Below are 15,774 nucleotides of genomic sequence, written 5' to 3'. Positions count from 1 at the left end.
CCCTCTTCCCTCTCTCTGTACCTCAGGAGACTCCATAATACTATTTCTAACTAATGTGTGTCTGCAAGACCAATTGTGGTTTGAAGGTGAGATATCTCCCCTGTGTGTCCCCCTACTCATCTACTGAACCCAGGCACTGCCTAACACACACCTTATCAGGCACCTGGCACATGGTCTGTGCACTCTCCCATGGCCACCCCCCCTATGAGGGCTGGCTGTGACCGTAGGAGCACCAGTCAGAACATGCATCCACAGGCATCACCCTTGTGATCCCAGCCCCTTGCTGGGTTTAATGAGGAGGAACACAAGACAGGTCCAGCCTCTGAGGACATCACAGTTGAATAAGGCATGCACACAGAGTTCAGAATGTTAGAATGAATGAGTGAAGGAGACCAGTCCCTGGGAAGCTCCCTCTTCCTTCACCTCCTCTCTTCTCCCCTGTGCCATGAAGAGACAATGAAGATGAATTCAGGAAGGCCCTTCCCAAAGACTTACTGGGTTCCAGGAGCACTCTCTCCCTATGCAAACCACTCCTAGCCTCCAGATATGTCACCTAGAACTGCATTCAGCATCAAGCAAAAGAAAACCCAAATCATAGTATTTTAAACATATGAGGCTACTTTACTGCAGTAAATTTCAAAGGAGAAAATCCTAGGCAGATGCATGTGCATCGTTTTGCTGTCCCATCCTCTGGCCATGGATGACTACTTCTCTAACTTCATCTTTGTCTCCATAGCAAGAGAGAAGCAGGGAAAACCATCCCTAGGTCACAAAAGCAAAACTTTACTGGAAACCATTATCTTCTAACTCATCAGCCAGACTGCATCACCTGGCAAGTTATAAATACCCAGAGGCCAGGGAAGGAGGAGTTTTTATCTGGACACATTGACCCCCAAACAAAATCAAGATTCTGGTATTCAGAAAGAAGGGAGTGGATACTAGGAGAGCAAACAGCCATTTCCACCATCCTAGACAAGGATAAAGAATTATTCTTGAAGAGTAACCCAGACCTGGTGCCAACCCCCTATGTCACAGTTGTCATTTACAAGGGCTGAGGCTGCCAAGGAGGCAGGCAGAATCTGTGGGGTCTTGGGCCTGGGAGACATGCATACAGACTCTTTGAATGCATGAAACACATCACAATTCTTTTTTTTAACACATCACATTTCTATTCCATCTCTAAGTTTCCAGTCTGTGGGAGCCATGTTCCCATCACAGAGCATAAGAACAAAGTTCATGGTCACCTCTATATATTCAATATACCTCAATAATGACCAGGGTGACAAACAGTTATGGGGTCCCTCCTTTCCTGTGAGTCTTCCCAGAGTCTGCAAAGGCCATGAACAATTCAGCTGATGCCATAAGTCCTAAAGCTTTCCAGATCACATTCATGTTCAGAGATTATTACCTGGTTCTCCAAGTGTTAGCCCTCCATCCAGCTAACAGACACTCCCTGTGGGAAGAGTAGTTACTGTGTGTAGGGCACCCCCCCAAACACAGAGAGAATGGGCACTGCCCCCATGTGGAGGAAGGGGCATGCAGGGACACCCCTTTCCCCCATGTAGGGGGAATGGGTATGCCACCTTCTCACCTCACACCAGGCAAAGAGGTTCTTGAGAGAACTACTCAGACATCATGCTGAGGCCTCCTGGGGTGTGCAGGATGTGAGGAGAAGTCTAAAGGCAAAGGTAAGGTTAGGAGGCCTAAGATATAGAGCAGAAAGCTGGGCCAGCTTGGGGACAAGCCACACTTTTGGCAAGACTGTCTGCCTGATTTAGTATGTTTGCCACATGTCTCCTTAGTCTCACAGAGAGAAGCAAGTCTGAGACCATCTCAAAGGGAAATATACCTAAGAGGACAACAGCTAGAAGGAAGACAGAAAATCCCCCAGGACAGATGAACCAAGGACCTCATCCAGGGATGGTAGGAAGATCTCACAGAACCTCCAAGGTTGCTGAGACAATGTAAGCAACTGTCCATGACCGATGTCCAAAGCTAGGTGACAAGCACAGCAGCCAGGTGGAACATTCCCTGCCTCTTCTGTCTGCATTCCCCATAGCAACCCTGCAGGGACCAAAAACCAAAACTAAGGAGCAAGATAACGTAGAGCTAGCTAACAGGGGAGAAGGCCCCAGTGGCCCTTTCCCCTAGTCCAGGCTCCCAAACCCCTGCTGTGGTCCCAGAGGATGGGGAAACAAGGGAGGAAGGAAGACTTAAATTGGGATGGGAGTTCAATGTGCTCGCCTTTATATCAGATTAGACTCAGAGGAACTGGAATCATGTTGGAGCCTGCCCAAAATACCCCGAGGGCACTTAAGGGGGCAGTAGAAAATGACCAATGTGGTGTCTTCTTTGATCATACAAGGTGGTGGGGTAATGAAATGGTTAAACTACATTTACTTATACATATATTTCTAGAATCAAATTAAAATATCAGGTTTAAAAAAGTCCCCAACTCTAGAAATATAACCACATAGAATTATATGAAGGCCAGCCACCCCATTTGTATTCCCAAGTTTATTCTTCAATTTTATTTTTTTTAATTGTTTTGAAATTTATTCATTTTTGAGAGAGAGACAGAGCACGAGCAGAGGAGAGGCAGAGAGAGAGGGAGACACAGAATGGAAGCGGGTGTTTCCTTTCCACAGCCTTCAAAACCTGCTTTCTCATTTGGAGAAGCAAGTCCACTAAAAGGAAGATTTTTCCAAAATCTTCCTACTGAGAATATTCCCCATGAAGCGTGATGGCCATTTTTCATCCTTTACAACAGGACAGAGGAATTCCCAAGGAAGAGGCACCTCTCAAGCCATTGGTACATTCTTGAGTGTGTGTGGCCCCCACATGTGTGAGGTTGACTACACCCCATCTCCATGGGTCTCCCTTCAAAAAACAAGGGGATGTTTCCCCATAACCTTCCTTTTGAAAATGAAAAAGTGAAAAAATGACCTGACTTTCTAAATAAAACTTTCCCTTTAGCAGGCCTGCAGAAACATGTCACGTATGGGGGCACCTAGTAAATGCCAGACACTCCTTGTGCATTATTGCTAGCCCTCACAACAGCCTCGGGAGCTAGGCCCTGCTTCCCCTATTTTACAGATGAGGAAACTGAATTTGAGATAGACGACCTTGTCCAAGGTGACCCAGACAAACGACAAGAGGTGGCAGTCTGTACTCCTTCCACTTCCCCACACTGTCTCCCTGCATATCAGATGGCCACTTGTATTATTTTCTGGAAGCAGTTGGGGGGGGGGGGAGCAAAAGAAAAGAAAAAAATTGCATCTACCTCATGCTAATAAATGTTCAGTGTATTGCTTTATCTCCTCATGTTAAAGGGTATCCAATTCCCAATAATAGTTCCTATTTCAGCAGCGTTAGAGTTCTTACCCCTGATGAAGCTAGTAAAGCCTTCATAGACTTGAAAGATGCAGAATCACAATCCCAAAACTGTAACTGGAAGAAAAGTTGAATTTTTTGGAGCCAGGTTAATTTTCAGTTAATTAGAATATAAGTGAAGAAGAGGGGCGCCTGGATGGCTCAGTCGGTTGGGCGACCAACTTCAGCTCAGGTCATGATCTCACAGCTCATGGGTTCAAGCCCTACGTCAGGCTCTGTGCTGACAGCTCAAAGCCTGGAGCCTGCTTCCGATTCTGTGTCTCCCTCTCTCTCTCTGCCCCTCCTCACCTCACATACTGTCTCTCTCTGTCTCTCTCAAAAATAAACATTAAAAAAATTAGAATATAAGTGAAGAAGAGAACATTTCTAAGGCAGCTGGCAGAGCATGTACAGATACACAGGAACACACACACACTTCTCAGACAATCCAAATATCATTCTAAGATGCTCAGTGTTACAGACACAAAGATAGAGCTGTGTGTCATCATCATCATATCTGAAACCCCCTGTTTCACCTAAATACTAAGTATTGCCCTTGTTTCCCTGCTGTTGCTTTCACCAGGTAAGTTCAATTCCAGCTGGAAAAGGAAAAAGTTACACGCACACACACGCACATTCTCTCTCTCTCTCTCTCTCTCTCTCTCTCTCTCTCTCTCAGAACATCATTATGATTATCTCACCCTGGGAAAAGAAGAATGAGAATCACAAGAAGGCTGAAATGTAAAGATTAGGTTTATTGTTTTGTGGGAAGGGAGTAGCTAAAATCCCATACTAATGAGCAGAAGCTTCCTTTTTGTGTTTGTGTTATTAAATTTTATTTCACTGAGTAAGCAAAAGCCAGTAAAATTAGAAATCCTCATATTGTTGCCACACTGGGGACACTGTGTGTCCTTGTGACACCTTGTGTCAACCCACGGGAGCAGTGGACAGATGTACTAGGCACAGGTGCTCCCTCGGCTCACCCCCCTGCCCAGGCTCCAGAGGCTATCCTGCCCTGGTACCTATGGTTGGAGACTGGGGGATGAGCGTTCATTTCCTGCTTTGTCCCCCATACCTCATAACAAGTTGGTCTCTACTATAAGCACCCAGATCTCAATCCAACCAGTCCCTGAGGGAGAGTTTACAGAGGACCAGGTTAAGACCTACACGTAGAGATAACACTTCTCACATTGACACAAACCTAATGCAACAATAAAAGAGTTCTCCTCCTTCCCCCAAGACCATAGCTCAAGGGATAAGACTCTTAACAATAAAGAACAAACTAAGGGTTGATGGAGAGGAGGTGGGTGGAAGATGGGCTAGATGGGTGATGGACATTAGGAGGGCAGTTGTTGTAATGAGCACTGTCTGTTGTATGTAAGTGATAAATCAACTCCTGAACTCTACTCCTGAAACCAATATTGCACTGTATGTTAACTAACTAGAATATAAATAAATAAATAAATAAATAAATAAATAAATAAAGGGAGCCTTTGCTGGCAGATGCCCCTAAGGCATCAAGAAGGAAAGCCATCCACTGTCCTCTGCCTAAAAGACTATTCCCACACTCCTATAAGGAGAGGGTGGTCTTTGCAGAGCCCATCCCAGAACCCCATCCTTTCTGATGTGCTGTGCTTAGGCCTCTGATATTTGGATTTCTATTTCCAAATTAAGTGCAAGACCTCTCTTATTTTGCCTTTCTTATTTTCTTCCGAAGTCAGAAAAGCCACAATGAGTGACTGGTGAGTTTAAGGACTTCATGCTCCCAAGCCTGCTACAAAGTTTATGTGTACCCACCCCCAGCACTTCAAGACCTTGCTACAGTTTGTAGTTTACTGCCACATGTTTTCCACTGCCATTTGTTAAGAGTTGCCCCAAAAGAATTATTTAAAGGATGTATTTACCCGCTAACCAACCTAAGCACAAAATTCACCCATTCTAGAAATAGTGCCAAACCCAGTCTTGATGGCTGGCATCTTCCAGCTGGCCGGTCCCTTCTCAGCAAATTGGGATCTGCCTTTTTGAGGAGGGTGACCCTGGTAACTGCTATTCTGCACAGTTCACCTTGACCTAGAGCTGGCATCCTGCTGCCAAGCAAAAAACAGGTAGCTTGCTTGCTGCATCCAGGCTGTTGCATCTTTCAATCTGCAGCAATTTTCTCAGGAATAGGGTCACTTCTAAAGGCTAAAGAACACCCAACTTTACAACTGAGTTCATAATTTATTTTAAACTTTTTATTGTGAACATAACCTAAATAGCAAAGGACATAAAACATATATTTATAATGCATCAAATAATAGTAAAATGAATACCCAACCACAGCCACCTGTAGACAGAGGGCACTGTAACCATCCAGAAGCCAGGGGTCTCCTCCTGACCCCTGCCTCATGCCACCAGTGCCCACTATCTTGACTTTTATGACAGCCAGTCCTTGTTTGTGTTTCATTTTTCTATCTACCTATGCATCCGTAAACAATATACCACATTTCATAATATCTAAAACACTATCAATTATGAAATACATCATTATTTATGTACAAATAAGAAAAAAACTCCCACAATTAAACACTTTCTTGATTAGAATGTTCATTTTACACTTATTAAAAGAACACTTACGACTTATCCACACATAGCCTTATTATACATTACCCTTGTACATACATGAAAAGGGAAAGGTAAGTATACTGGCTAAGGCTGTCCTAAAACTTCTTTATATTCAGACTCCACACCCTCCATATTACTTTTGGAATTGTATTGTATCTGTTTTTTCCATGCTATAATATCTTCTCTGCAAAATGTGTACTAGAAATGGGGAATTTTTTTATAATAGTGCCCCTCCACTGTTTCCAGGCTTTCTTGCAAACCGCTGGCACTCATTCAACAAGTTCAGGAGGCAGACTTTTCATTATGTCATTCACAGTAATTATCATACTAGTCACCACCATTTGACCTTGTAGCCAATAGGTGGCATCAACATGAAACTTCTGTAACTTTATCAAAGTTCACACACAATGCTGCTGGTACCACTGCTGGATATGTGGCTGAGCTCAATCGTAGAGCGGGCCCTTTGGCCATTTAAGTTGCTTAAGATTTTTTTTTTACCTTGGCATTCCTTTGCAAGACATTAGCTTGAGTTTATTTTAATTTATATCATGATTTATGGGTCAGAATTCAAGCAGGTCTCAGCAGGGTGACCCGCCTGGTGACTCAGCAATGCTCAGCTAATGAATGGGCTCATCTGGAGGTGCAATACAGATTCCCTCACATGGAGGATACCCTGGAGGGGGTGGCGGGAAGCCTGGGCTCAGCTGGGACTGCTGACCACAGTGCCTATATGTGGCCTTTTTGGCAAGTGAGCCTCAGGCTAGTTGCTTTTCTTACATGGTGGCCCAAGGCTCCCAGAAAGAATGATCCAGAAACAAGCAGGACAATGGACCTTAAGTGAACTTTTAATCCTGATTATTTCTAAAAGGTCTTTTTTTTCAAGTTTTCTAAATAACTTTCTATAGTTTCCTGCTCCCTGCAAACATTTCCAAGCTTACCCTTAATTTATTAAATATAGTATGCAGAATTGTTTTATATTTCATGTCTGATGACTTCAATACCTGGGTCTTTAAGTTCATTGTTTATTTCTGGGGACAGCAGAGTGGCACTTCTATCCATTCTTGTGAATGCATTTTCTTGTGTGCCCTACTATCTTAGACTATGTATAGTCATTGTACTTAGAAACTTATTTAAGTACTAATCTTTGAAGTCTTGGATCAACATATCTGCCTCCAAAGAAAATCAAAACTGCTCTCTAAAATGCCATTTTATGTCCCCACAACTTGTACCTAACCCATAATATTAAACTTCCTTCTGCTCTGCCTTCCCTGAAGTCTGCTTCTCTTGTGAGGCCAACAGGTGCATGGGAGCCTCCTCCTTCACCTCACATGCCTTGAGGTCAGCAAGTAGAGTTGGCCATTTCTTCACTTGTCAGTGCAGAGCTCAGATTTTCAAACATTTTTTATATCCTTCATAACAAAAATAACAAAACAAAAAAGTATTCCATCTGGATTCATGGTATCCAGTTAAACAATGTCCTAAGTCTGAATGTTTTATCTCCCAAGCTGTACTGTATACAATTTTCACACCTGGTTCACAATATTCCTTGGCATCCAACTTATCAACATCCAGAGTGACATAATTTATTTATAAATTCACCTTAAATCCAACGTGATCAAAAATGAGTCCTACAAAACTGCACCTTCTTCCTATATTTTCATTAATGGTGAATGTCACAATTATTCACCCAGCCCCCCTCTCCAAAAGCCTAGGCATTTTCCTAGATTCCCCCTTCCTTCTCCTTTACTCTCCAGTTAGTAAGTGCTTCCTTAATATTTCTTCCATCTATCCCTGTTCATATTCTCACTGCTATACCCAAGTTCATCCTGCTCCACCCTTCAGGCTTGGATGCTGGCAACAGATTCAGACGTGACTTGAGTGGTCCCATGCCTTCAAAACACTGTAAATGTTAGCTCCCTGGCCCTTCCATACAGTGCCTCCCCATCTCCTACTTAGGCTCCAGAGAGCAGATCCAAGATCTGAATTATGGGAAAACCACTGAAGAAGTTTCAATGACTCTAGCAAATCAGCAATTAGTTCCCCCCTGTAATACTGTAATTCCCATTAATATTAGAAAACCTCTGTTCTTTTCATTTGTTCCATTTTGTTTCATGTGTTCCAAACACATATTTACTGTCACTATAGACATATATTCATATTAAGATAAGTAGCCAGCTGCTGCAACAGTGGCTACTGTAAAAGCTCATATAACAGCCATGTTTTCTACTGTAGAAACTTTTAACAGTATCCCTGCTCACCTTATCTTCTTCCTTATAGTGGTACCTTTTCTTTTTCTAAGTCATCAACTTTATAATAGATAAAAATTATAAAATCAATGTATCTAGCAAACATTCCTCTTATCAGTCCTATTTATTCAAGTAGCACATAATCTTTGAAGAGGGTTTTGTTGCTTTAAGAAATAAAAAGTTTCCAAGTCACTGCCATAGGCAACCAGCAAGTATTGCTTATTTGCAGAGTCATCTCCTCTTGCTTGTGAATAAAGACACATGAATGATACACCACATGTTTGAGTGGGTATTTTAGCCATTTAAAATACTTTCTTAAAAAAGTAATTCAGATAAAGCTTTTGCCACACACTTGAGGCACCTCTGCAGATACCTGACATCCATAAGACCAGCTTGACAACTGCTTGCTATAGGGAAAAGTGAAGTTTCTTAGCCAGAGTCACATAAGGCTCTCCCTGACACTGGGAATTGTCTACTCCAAATCTTTCCCCTTTCTGGAGGTAGCAAATGACCCTGAAAGAGGAAGGTCCTTGACTCTCTCCAGGCAAGGTGATGTCATGCGGCACAGTCCCTCCAATCAGATGTGGGCAGAAGTACTGGCCTGGGAAAGATGCCTGGATCTCTCCAGTCCTCCTGCCCTGCCCCTGCAAATGGAAAGAGGACACAGCAGGCACCTGGCACAGCTGTGGGGAGACCCTGTAGGGCAGTTCCTGCAGCCCTGAGTATAAAGCCACTTAAGTTTTCTCTATTCTTTGAGGCTGTCTGGAAGCTTTCCTTATGATATGCACAACATTTTTCAAAAACATAATGGTATTATACCAAAACAGTGTGGCAATAGGCAGGGGGATGGAGGGCTATAACCAAATATGTGTGGAAATTTCTGGATTAAACAAAGTCAAGGCAGTTTCTTTCCGGCAGGATGTCTTGAATTCTTTCCTATGTTAATATTAAGCCTAAGAAATCACCCACATGGGTCTGGAGCATGAGTATTTCCCGGTCTCTTTAACCATGAAACATTTTGAGAGAGATTCCTCCTGGGAGGAACCATTCCACAGAACTCACTGGGGAAGTGTTGCCCCAGGTTCTCTGCTGCCCTGGCCCTCCCCAGTCAGCACCTGCCTCACTGGCCACATGGTTAGCAGCTACTCAAAACTCCACACTGTATCACCTGTCTGGGAAACTTACCTCAACTGGAACTGTAGCTGCAGTCATCTTGGGACCAGGCACAGGTCTTTGTTTAAGAGCCTGTCCCCCGATTGGAACCCCCTGTATCAGCCATGGCCCGTGGTTCTTCTCACATGGCCTCACTGTCCAGCCCACCGTGGACATTAGTGCCTTCAATGAATGTTGGAAGCTGTCGAATGGATATTAGTGATGATTGGAGTCATGTAAGAAACCTTAAATTATGGTCAATATGTTTTGTTTAGGAAGAAATGAAATATGCAATGCTCCTGGAAATAAGTCTATCAAGAGATCAGGAGCAGTGCAATTTCACAAAATTCTGCACTGAAAGAAGAGGCAGTATGTGGACACTTCATTTCCTAGTAATGGCAAGAAAAAGCAGTCTTACTGTAGAAAGAAATCAACTTCTTTGGACACATGCCTTGGACTCTCAGAAATGTATTTTTTTATTTTTAATGTAAGTTTGGGAAATACATCACACACACACACACACATACACACACACAGACCACGGAGTTTTGACTGGGACAAAGGGCAAGGGACACAAGTAATTTCTAATTTCTTATTTAATAACTCTAAATTACCTTGTGTCTCCCTCATTAAGAAGGTTATTTAATTTTCTCTAGATGGTGCAGCACTGTCTGAAAATTAGTTCAAACAACAATTCCACTAAACATGGATTTCGTTTTCAGCTTCTCATTAGTCACATTCCAAAAAGAATTTAAATTCCCTACCAGAAACTTTTCCAAATTCTTTTCAGTGTGCTTTTTGGATACTTATTTAAAATTACTTGATAGAGCAATCCAAAAGAAGATAATTCACTCTTGTTTGACTATGGAGATAAGTTGCAAGTGTCCCACTATTAAATTTCTTGAAAAGTTTTAACTACTTCAAATAGACACTTAAGAGAAATTGAATTGGGCCCTGGTTGCTAATCAATTTGAAAACAGCACTAATAACTGAGAGAGTAAAATTGCATTTGCCTGTATGCCTGTCTTCCAGAGATTTATCAAAACTTCATGTTTTATGGCCTTTTAAAGAAACTTTGAAATGGGAGTTAGAGTGCCTGACACAGAAATCAATTGGTCTCCATCATTTTTAATGCATACTTAGCAGTGAGTCAGCACCCATCTCCAGAGGAGGACTTAAGCAATGCCCAGTGAGAAGCTTCTGCAAAAGCCCCCACTGATAGATGGAGCCCAAAGGTGCAGCACACCCCAGTTTTTTGGGCCAACTGTAAGTCCTTGATTCTCCACAGAGTGAGAAAGAACAAATATATCCACAAATGTCATACCAAGTGGAACTAGGCAGCAACTCAAATGTGATTGCATCTCAATTACCACCCCTGAGGCAACAGGACAGGGCTGACATGACGTGTTTCACCACTTTGAGGCCTCTTATGACCACTTTTGTTTCCTGTCACAACAGAGCTCAGAATAGCAAGAGAGTCAGACAAAAAAAATTGCTATTACTGTGCAACTTGTCATAAGTCATTGTGAGGGTTTGTCTCTATGCCAGGGCATGAGACACCCAAGACATGGTTGAAATAACAACATGGTCAAGTCATATTGATGCTTCTGGAAGAGACTCAAGGGTGCCACCATAACCAATGTCCCATTTCAGCTATGGGCTCTGCCTTTAGCCCCTACTGAAGGAAGCAACACTGGTCTGCTTCTTGCCCAGGGGTAGTTGTTATGTGCACCTGAGTGGGCATCTTCCCATAAGTAAGTTATCAGCTACCCCTGAGATGATCTGCTCATGAGGACCTGACACATAAGTAATGAGTTAATTTGTTAAAGCAAACAGAATTCTCTCTTCTGGGATCTGGGATGGAAGTTCAGTTACAGGAAGAGACCAAGAAACAGGTACTAAAAGAACTGGAGAGAGGAACCCATGCTAAATGGTCCAATTCCAGTCCACAAACATTCCCACCATAAATCCCCTTGTTACTAGGTGGCTTCCATGAAACTCTGTTCCTTGCCCCCATATAAGCTCAACCTTCACCAGAAGGACTGCCAGAGCTATGTTTCCAGAACCGGAAGACCCATGCTTGGCCTGGACTCCCAGCAGGATGTTGGTCTTCCTTGCCTCAAATGTCACTCCCATGTCACAGAAACCAAAGATGCCAGGTTCAACTGAAAACACAAAGGATAAATAGCTTTCCATCCCTACTCTTTCCAAAGCCTAATAGGCAGGCCCAGAATTCAGTTAGCAGAAAGAATTAGGGACAGCAAACTCATCATGGCAATCAGATAATAAAAACTGAGTCCTTGAAAGTCATGCCAGAGGCACATGCAAAAGGAGAGAAAGCCAAGCCCTAGCTCTGATGTTCCTGAAGCAAGAGGTTGGCATTAAGCATCTCCAGACCAGTTAGAGTCCATGTGGGACATGAAGGACCCTAGGAGCTTACACAAGGAGAATTCCAAACATGCCACAAGTATTCCTTTTTTTCTGTGTTCTGATTTGCCAGGGATGGTTCAGGTTTATGCCTGTCATCCATCCCAGGGTAATTTTATTATCATAATTGTTCTAGTTAAGGTAATTAATTATACTATGATCCCCCTCCTTGAGGAGGATTAGCATGTTCTTCACAGGGAGTGTCTTTGTTACCTATTGAGCCTAACAAATTATCCCACAATTTAGCAGCTTAAAACAAGCAGGTATGATCTCATGGTCTCGGCAGCTCAGGATTTCAAGCAAGGCTTAGCTGAGCATCTTGGGCTTAAGGTCTCTCTCAACCTGTCAGGCTGTTGGTCTCATTTATGGTCTCATTTGAATACTCAACTGTGGCAGTAGGGATGCAGGTGGACCACTTTCAAGGTCACTCACACAGTTGTTGGCTTCACTTCTTCATGGGCTTTTGTACAGAGGGTCTCATTTCTTTATCAGGACTCATGGGCCTCTTCAAAGGATTGCTCATAAGGAAGCTGGCTTCACCCCAGTGCAAGTGATCCAAGATTGGATGAGATAGAGACAGAGAGAAACAGAGAGGAGAGCCCAAACAGTACAGTCTTCTTATGACCTAATCTTGGAAGTGACATCTCATAATTCCACCATATTCTATTCATTAGAAGAAAATCACTAAGTCCAGCCCATACTCAAGGGGAAGAGTTTGCACTAGGCCCATTTGCCAGGACAGGGGGTCATTGAAGACCATGTTAGAAGCTACCACCTACAGTGAGTATATGGATTCCAGGTTCAGAACTTAACAACTGTAAGTTCCTTGAGTCTTGTGTTGTGCCCACTGATAGTTCTCATCTCTGTTTTATCTCATTGCTATGCTTCCTAGAGTTTCACATTTAAGGAGTCCTTCCAGAGACAGCTATTGACATAAGACATAGACGGTAGATGCTACCTGGCCATTGGAGAGACAGAGGTGGCATAGCCCAACACCCCAGAGGTTGCATGACCCAACCTTGGACAAGTAATTTAGCTTTTCTCTGCCTCCGTCTGTCAAATGTGGTAGTTAGTAGTACCTGTTTCTCAGAACAACTGTGAGAATTCATAGAGAGATCATATTGAAGATGCTTATAGTTCTCAGCTCATAGGAAGCACATAGTAAATGTTAATTATCATCATTATCATCATAACCATTACAGATGACTGGGCCCTTGAGTTAGAAGAGCAGGGTAGCAGTCCACCTAATGCAATGGTTTCAGGAAACCAGTTTCCACCTGAATGCCTGCATGCCCACAGTGCTTCACATTTCCTCTCCAAGCCCAAAGACTCCTTCTTGGGGCCTTTGTCTCCACAGAAATGGCCCGGGGAGCTAGTCCTCTGTCCAGGATCCGATCCCTTTACCAAATTTCCTGAAATGAGCCTCCAGCCATCCTCAATCCAATCTTTTCCTCCCCTTCCCTCCTCTCCTGCCCTTTCTAAACCGCCAGTTCTCAGACCTGTAGTGTGTTCTCAGTTCTCTCACCCCATCCCACATCACTATGTCTATCCCCCCTTGGACTCCTGATGAGGCACTCTGAGCTGACACCCTTTCCAGGGTAATGTTAAAGAATCACAAATAAGTGCCCATCCCTGGGAAGGCCAAGCATGACTGGCCTTTCTTTGCCAACATTTACACACCCCAAATCATTTACTTGCATTTTATCAGTAAAAGAGTTATTGCCACATGAGCTCAACTGACAGATAAGGAAACTGAATCAATTTGTAAAGCTCCAAATCCAGAAATACCTACCCTCAGGTCCTGGCTTTCTTTTGCCACCTTGAAAGCTGAAGCCCTGCTCTCCCCTGTCTTTGCCCCCATAGAAGATGCACCTCACATCTGTGAGAAGATTAACCATGCCCTTGTCACCAAAGCACCAACACATGCACACCTACAGGCCCCAAACTTGCACACAGCACAGGCAGCTCCTGAGTACCTTAGCAGTGCCTTAGAGGTAGATTTTGTGAAAACCCCTGGAGGTGACATGGAAATGTTGGCACTAGAGAACACAGCAAAAGGAACGTGCAGTTGGCCCAGTTCTGAGAGTGTGACCATTTGTCTATGGACAGGGTCTGATTGGGTTCTGTGAGAGACAGGAGTTCCTTGTCACTTGTGGTCCCTGCAAGCCTCCTATTCCATGGGATGCTTCCTTTTGCTTTTTGCTTTTAGTTTATTGCTTGCTTCTTTTAAGAACAACCTGTTTGGATATATAAAATATTTTCTCTCATCTCCCCAGCCTTCTCCAGCAGTGCTTTGAGGTTGGTTGAACAGTAAATTCCATCAATGGCCCAAATTAGGACCCCTGTGCTGGCCATCAGGCTGGGTCTTTCATTTGCAAGAAACAGGGCTTCCAGGCTTCTATTCCTCAGTGGGCTGTCTGGCTGCTGTGTGACCCTACTCATGGACAGGGTCTGCTCCCCACCATCAGACTCATAGACAGGGGTAACCCCTCTACCATTAGACTTATAGACAGGGGCATCCCCTCACCATCAGACTCATAGATAGGGGCAGATCCCCACCATCATATTTGTAGACAGGTGTGGCTCCCACCATCAGTTCATGGATAGGGGCAGCCCCCAACCATTAGGCTCATGGACAGGGGTAACTGCCTACCATCAGACTCATGGACAAGGGCATATCTGCACCATCAGATTTGTGGACAGGGGGAGCCTGCCACCATTAGACTCATGGATAGGGGTGCCCCCCCCCATCAGACTCACAGACAAGGGCGGACTGCAACAATGGTCAGTCAACAAACTGGGAAGACAGGAAGGCAATATCCATCACTTCCAAGAATGCTGAGCAGGCAAACATTTTCCATCCTACTGGCTGCTAAGAGCTGTGTAGATTGTCCCCTGTGGGGAATAAGTTTAGACAGTCCCTGAACTTGCACCAATGGGTTAACAAGGCTTAGAATGAAAGCATCCAGAATAGGTAAACAGGGCAAAAGTGTCCCCAGCATAGAACAAAAGCATAGAGCTGCTTCCACAGGACAAGTGTCCAGAATAGATAAACAGGGCAGAAGCACCCCCAGCATGAAACAAAAGCATAAAGCTGTTGCACAGGATAAAAGCGTCCAGAATAGGTAAACAGGTAAACAGGCAATAGACCACACAGCAGGGTGAAACTGCCTGGAGCTAATTAGCAAAAGAAAGGTGCCTTGTTGACCCTGAGGTAGTATGCTATATCTGTCTTATCCCCTAGGCAAGTTAAGATAAACAGACACAGTGCCCGGTGCCTGCAGTAAACAGCCATCTGCTCGGTGCTGGGATTTTGCTTTGTATTGACCCAAACCCTTAACACTGCATATCTTCGAAACCCCTTTTCTCTCACACACATGAGTTGATGATCACTGTTTCATTGTCTCTTGCTGCACATCCATCACATTTGTGAGCCTTCTGATCCTAATAGCTATGGAGCAAGGACCCTTACTCAGGGCTCTTGTCTCCTCCCAGACACTAGCCTCTCTCATATTTAATTCTGCATCTGCTCTCTTACTGGACAAGAGAAAACTCCAGACTCAAAGTTTGTGACAGTCCCCTCTGTTGGGAGGACACTGGGGCTCTTGGGGAAATGACATGTCCAAGGCTGTACAGGTGGTAAATATCAGGTCTCATCCAGCATGGTCTGAGCTCAGTGCTCATGCTAAATTTACCAGGCTCTGCACTACCATATTTTACTCAGTTGGGTCCAGAACAGCATTTCCTAAAGACATCCAGAGGTCCTTGTTCTGGGTATGGAAGAAAGTGTTAACTGAGTCCAGTGATTTGGGGACGCACAATGTCACCCTCCTGAAGGCTCAAAATGTACACCCACATTTTAGCCCCTGGAAGCCCTCCAGGATTGGAATCTTCTCAGATAGCAGTGTTAATAATAGGTGCTCCAGAGCTGAATCCCAGTTGTGCCTATCCCAGCTGTGGAGTCGGATTCATC

This window comes from Panthera pardus, unplaced genomic scaffold (assembly GCF_024362965.1).
Source record: "Panthera pardus isolate Hobbes unplaced genomic scaffold, ASM2436296v1 HiC_scaffold_10, whole genome shotgun sequence".
Taxonomy (NCBI): Eukaryota; Metazoa; Chordata; class Mammalia; order Carnivora; family Felidae; genus Panthera; species Panthera pardus.
Note: the sequence above shows the minus strand (reverse complement) of the source record.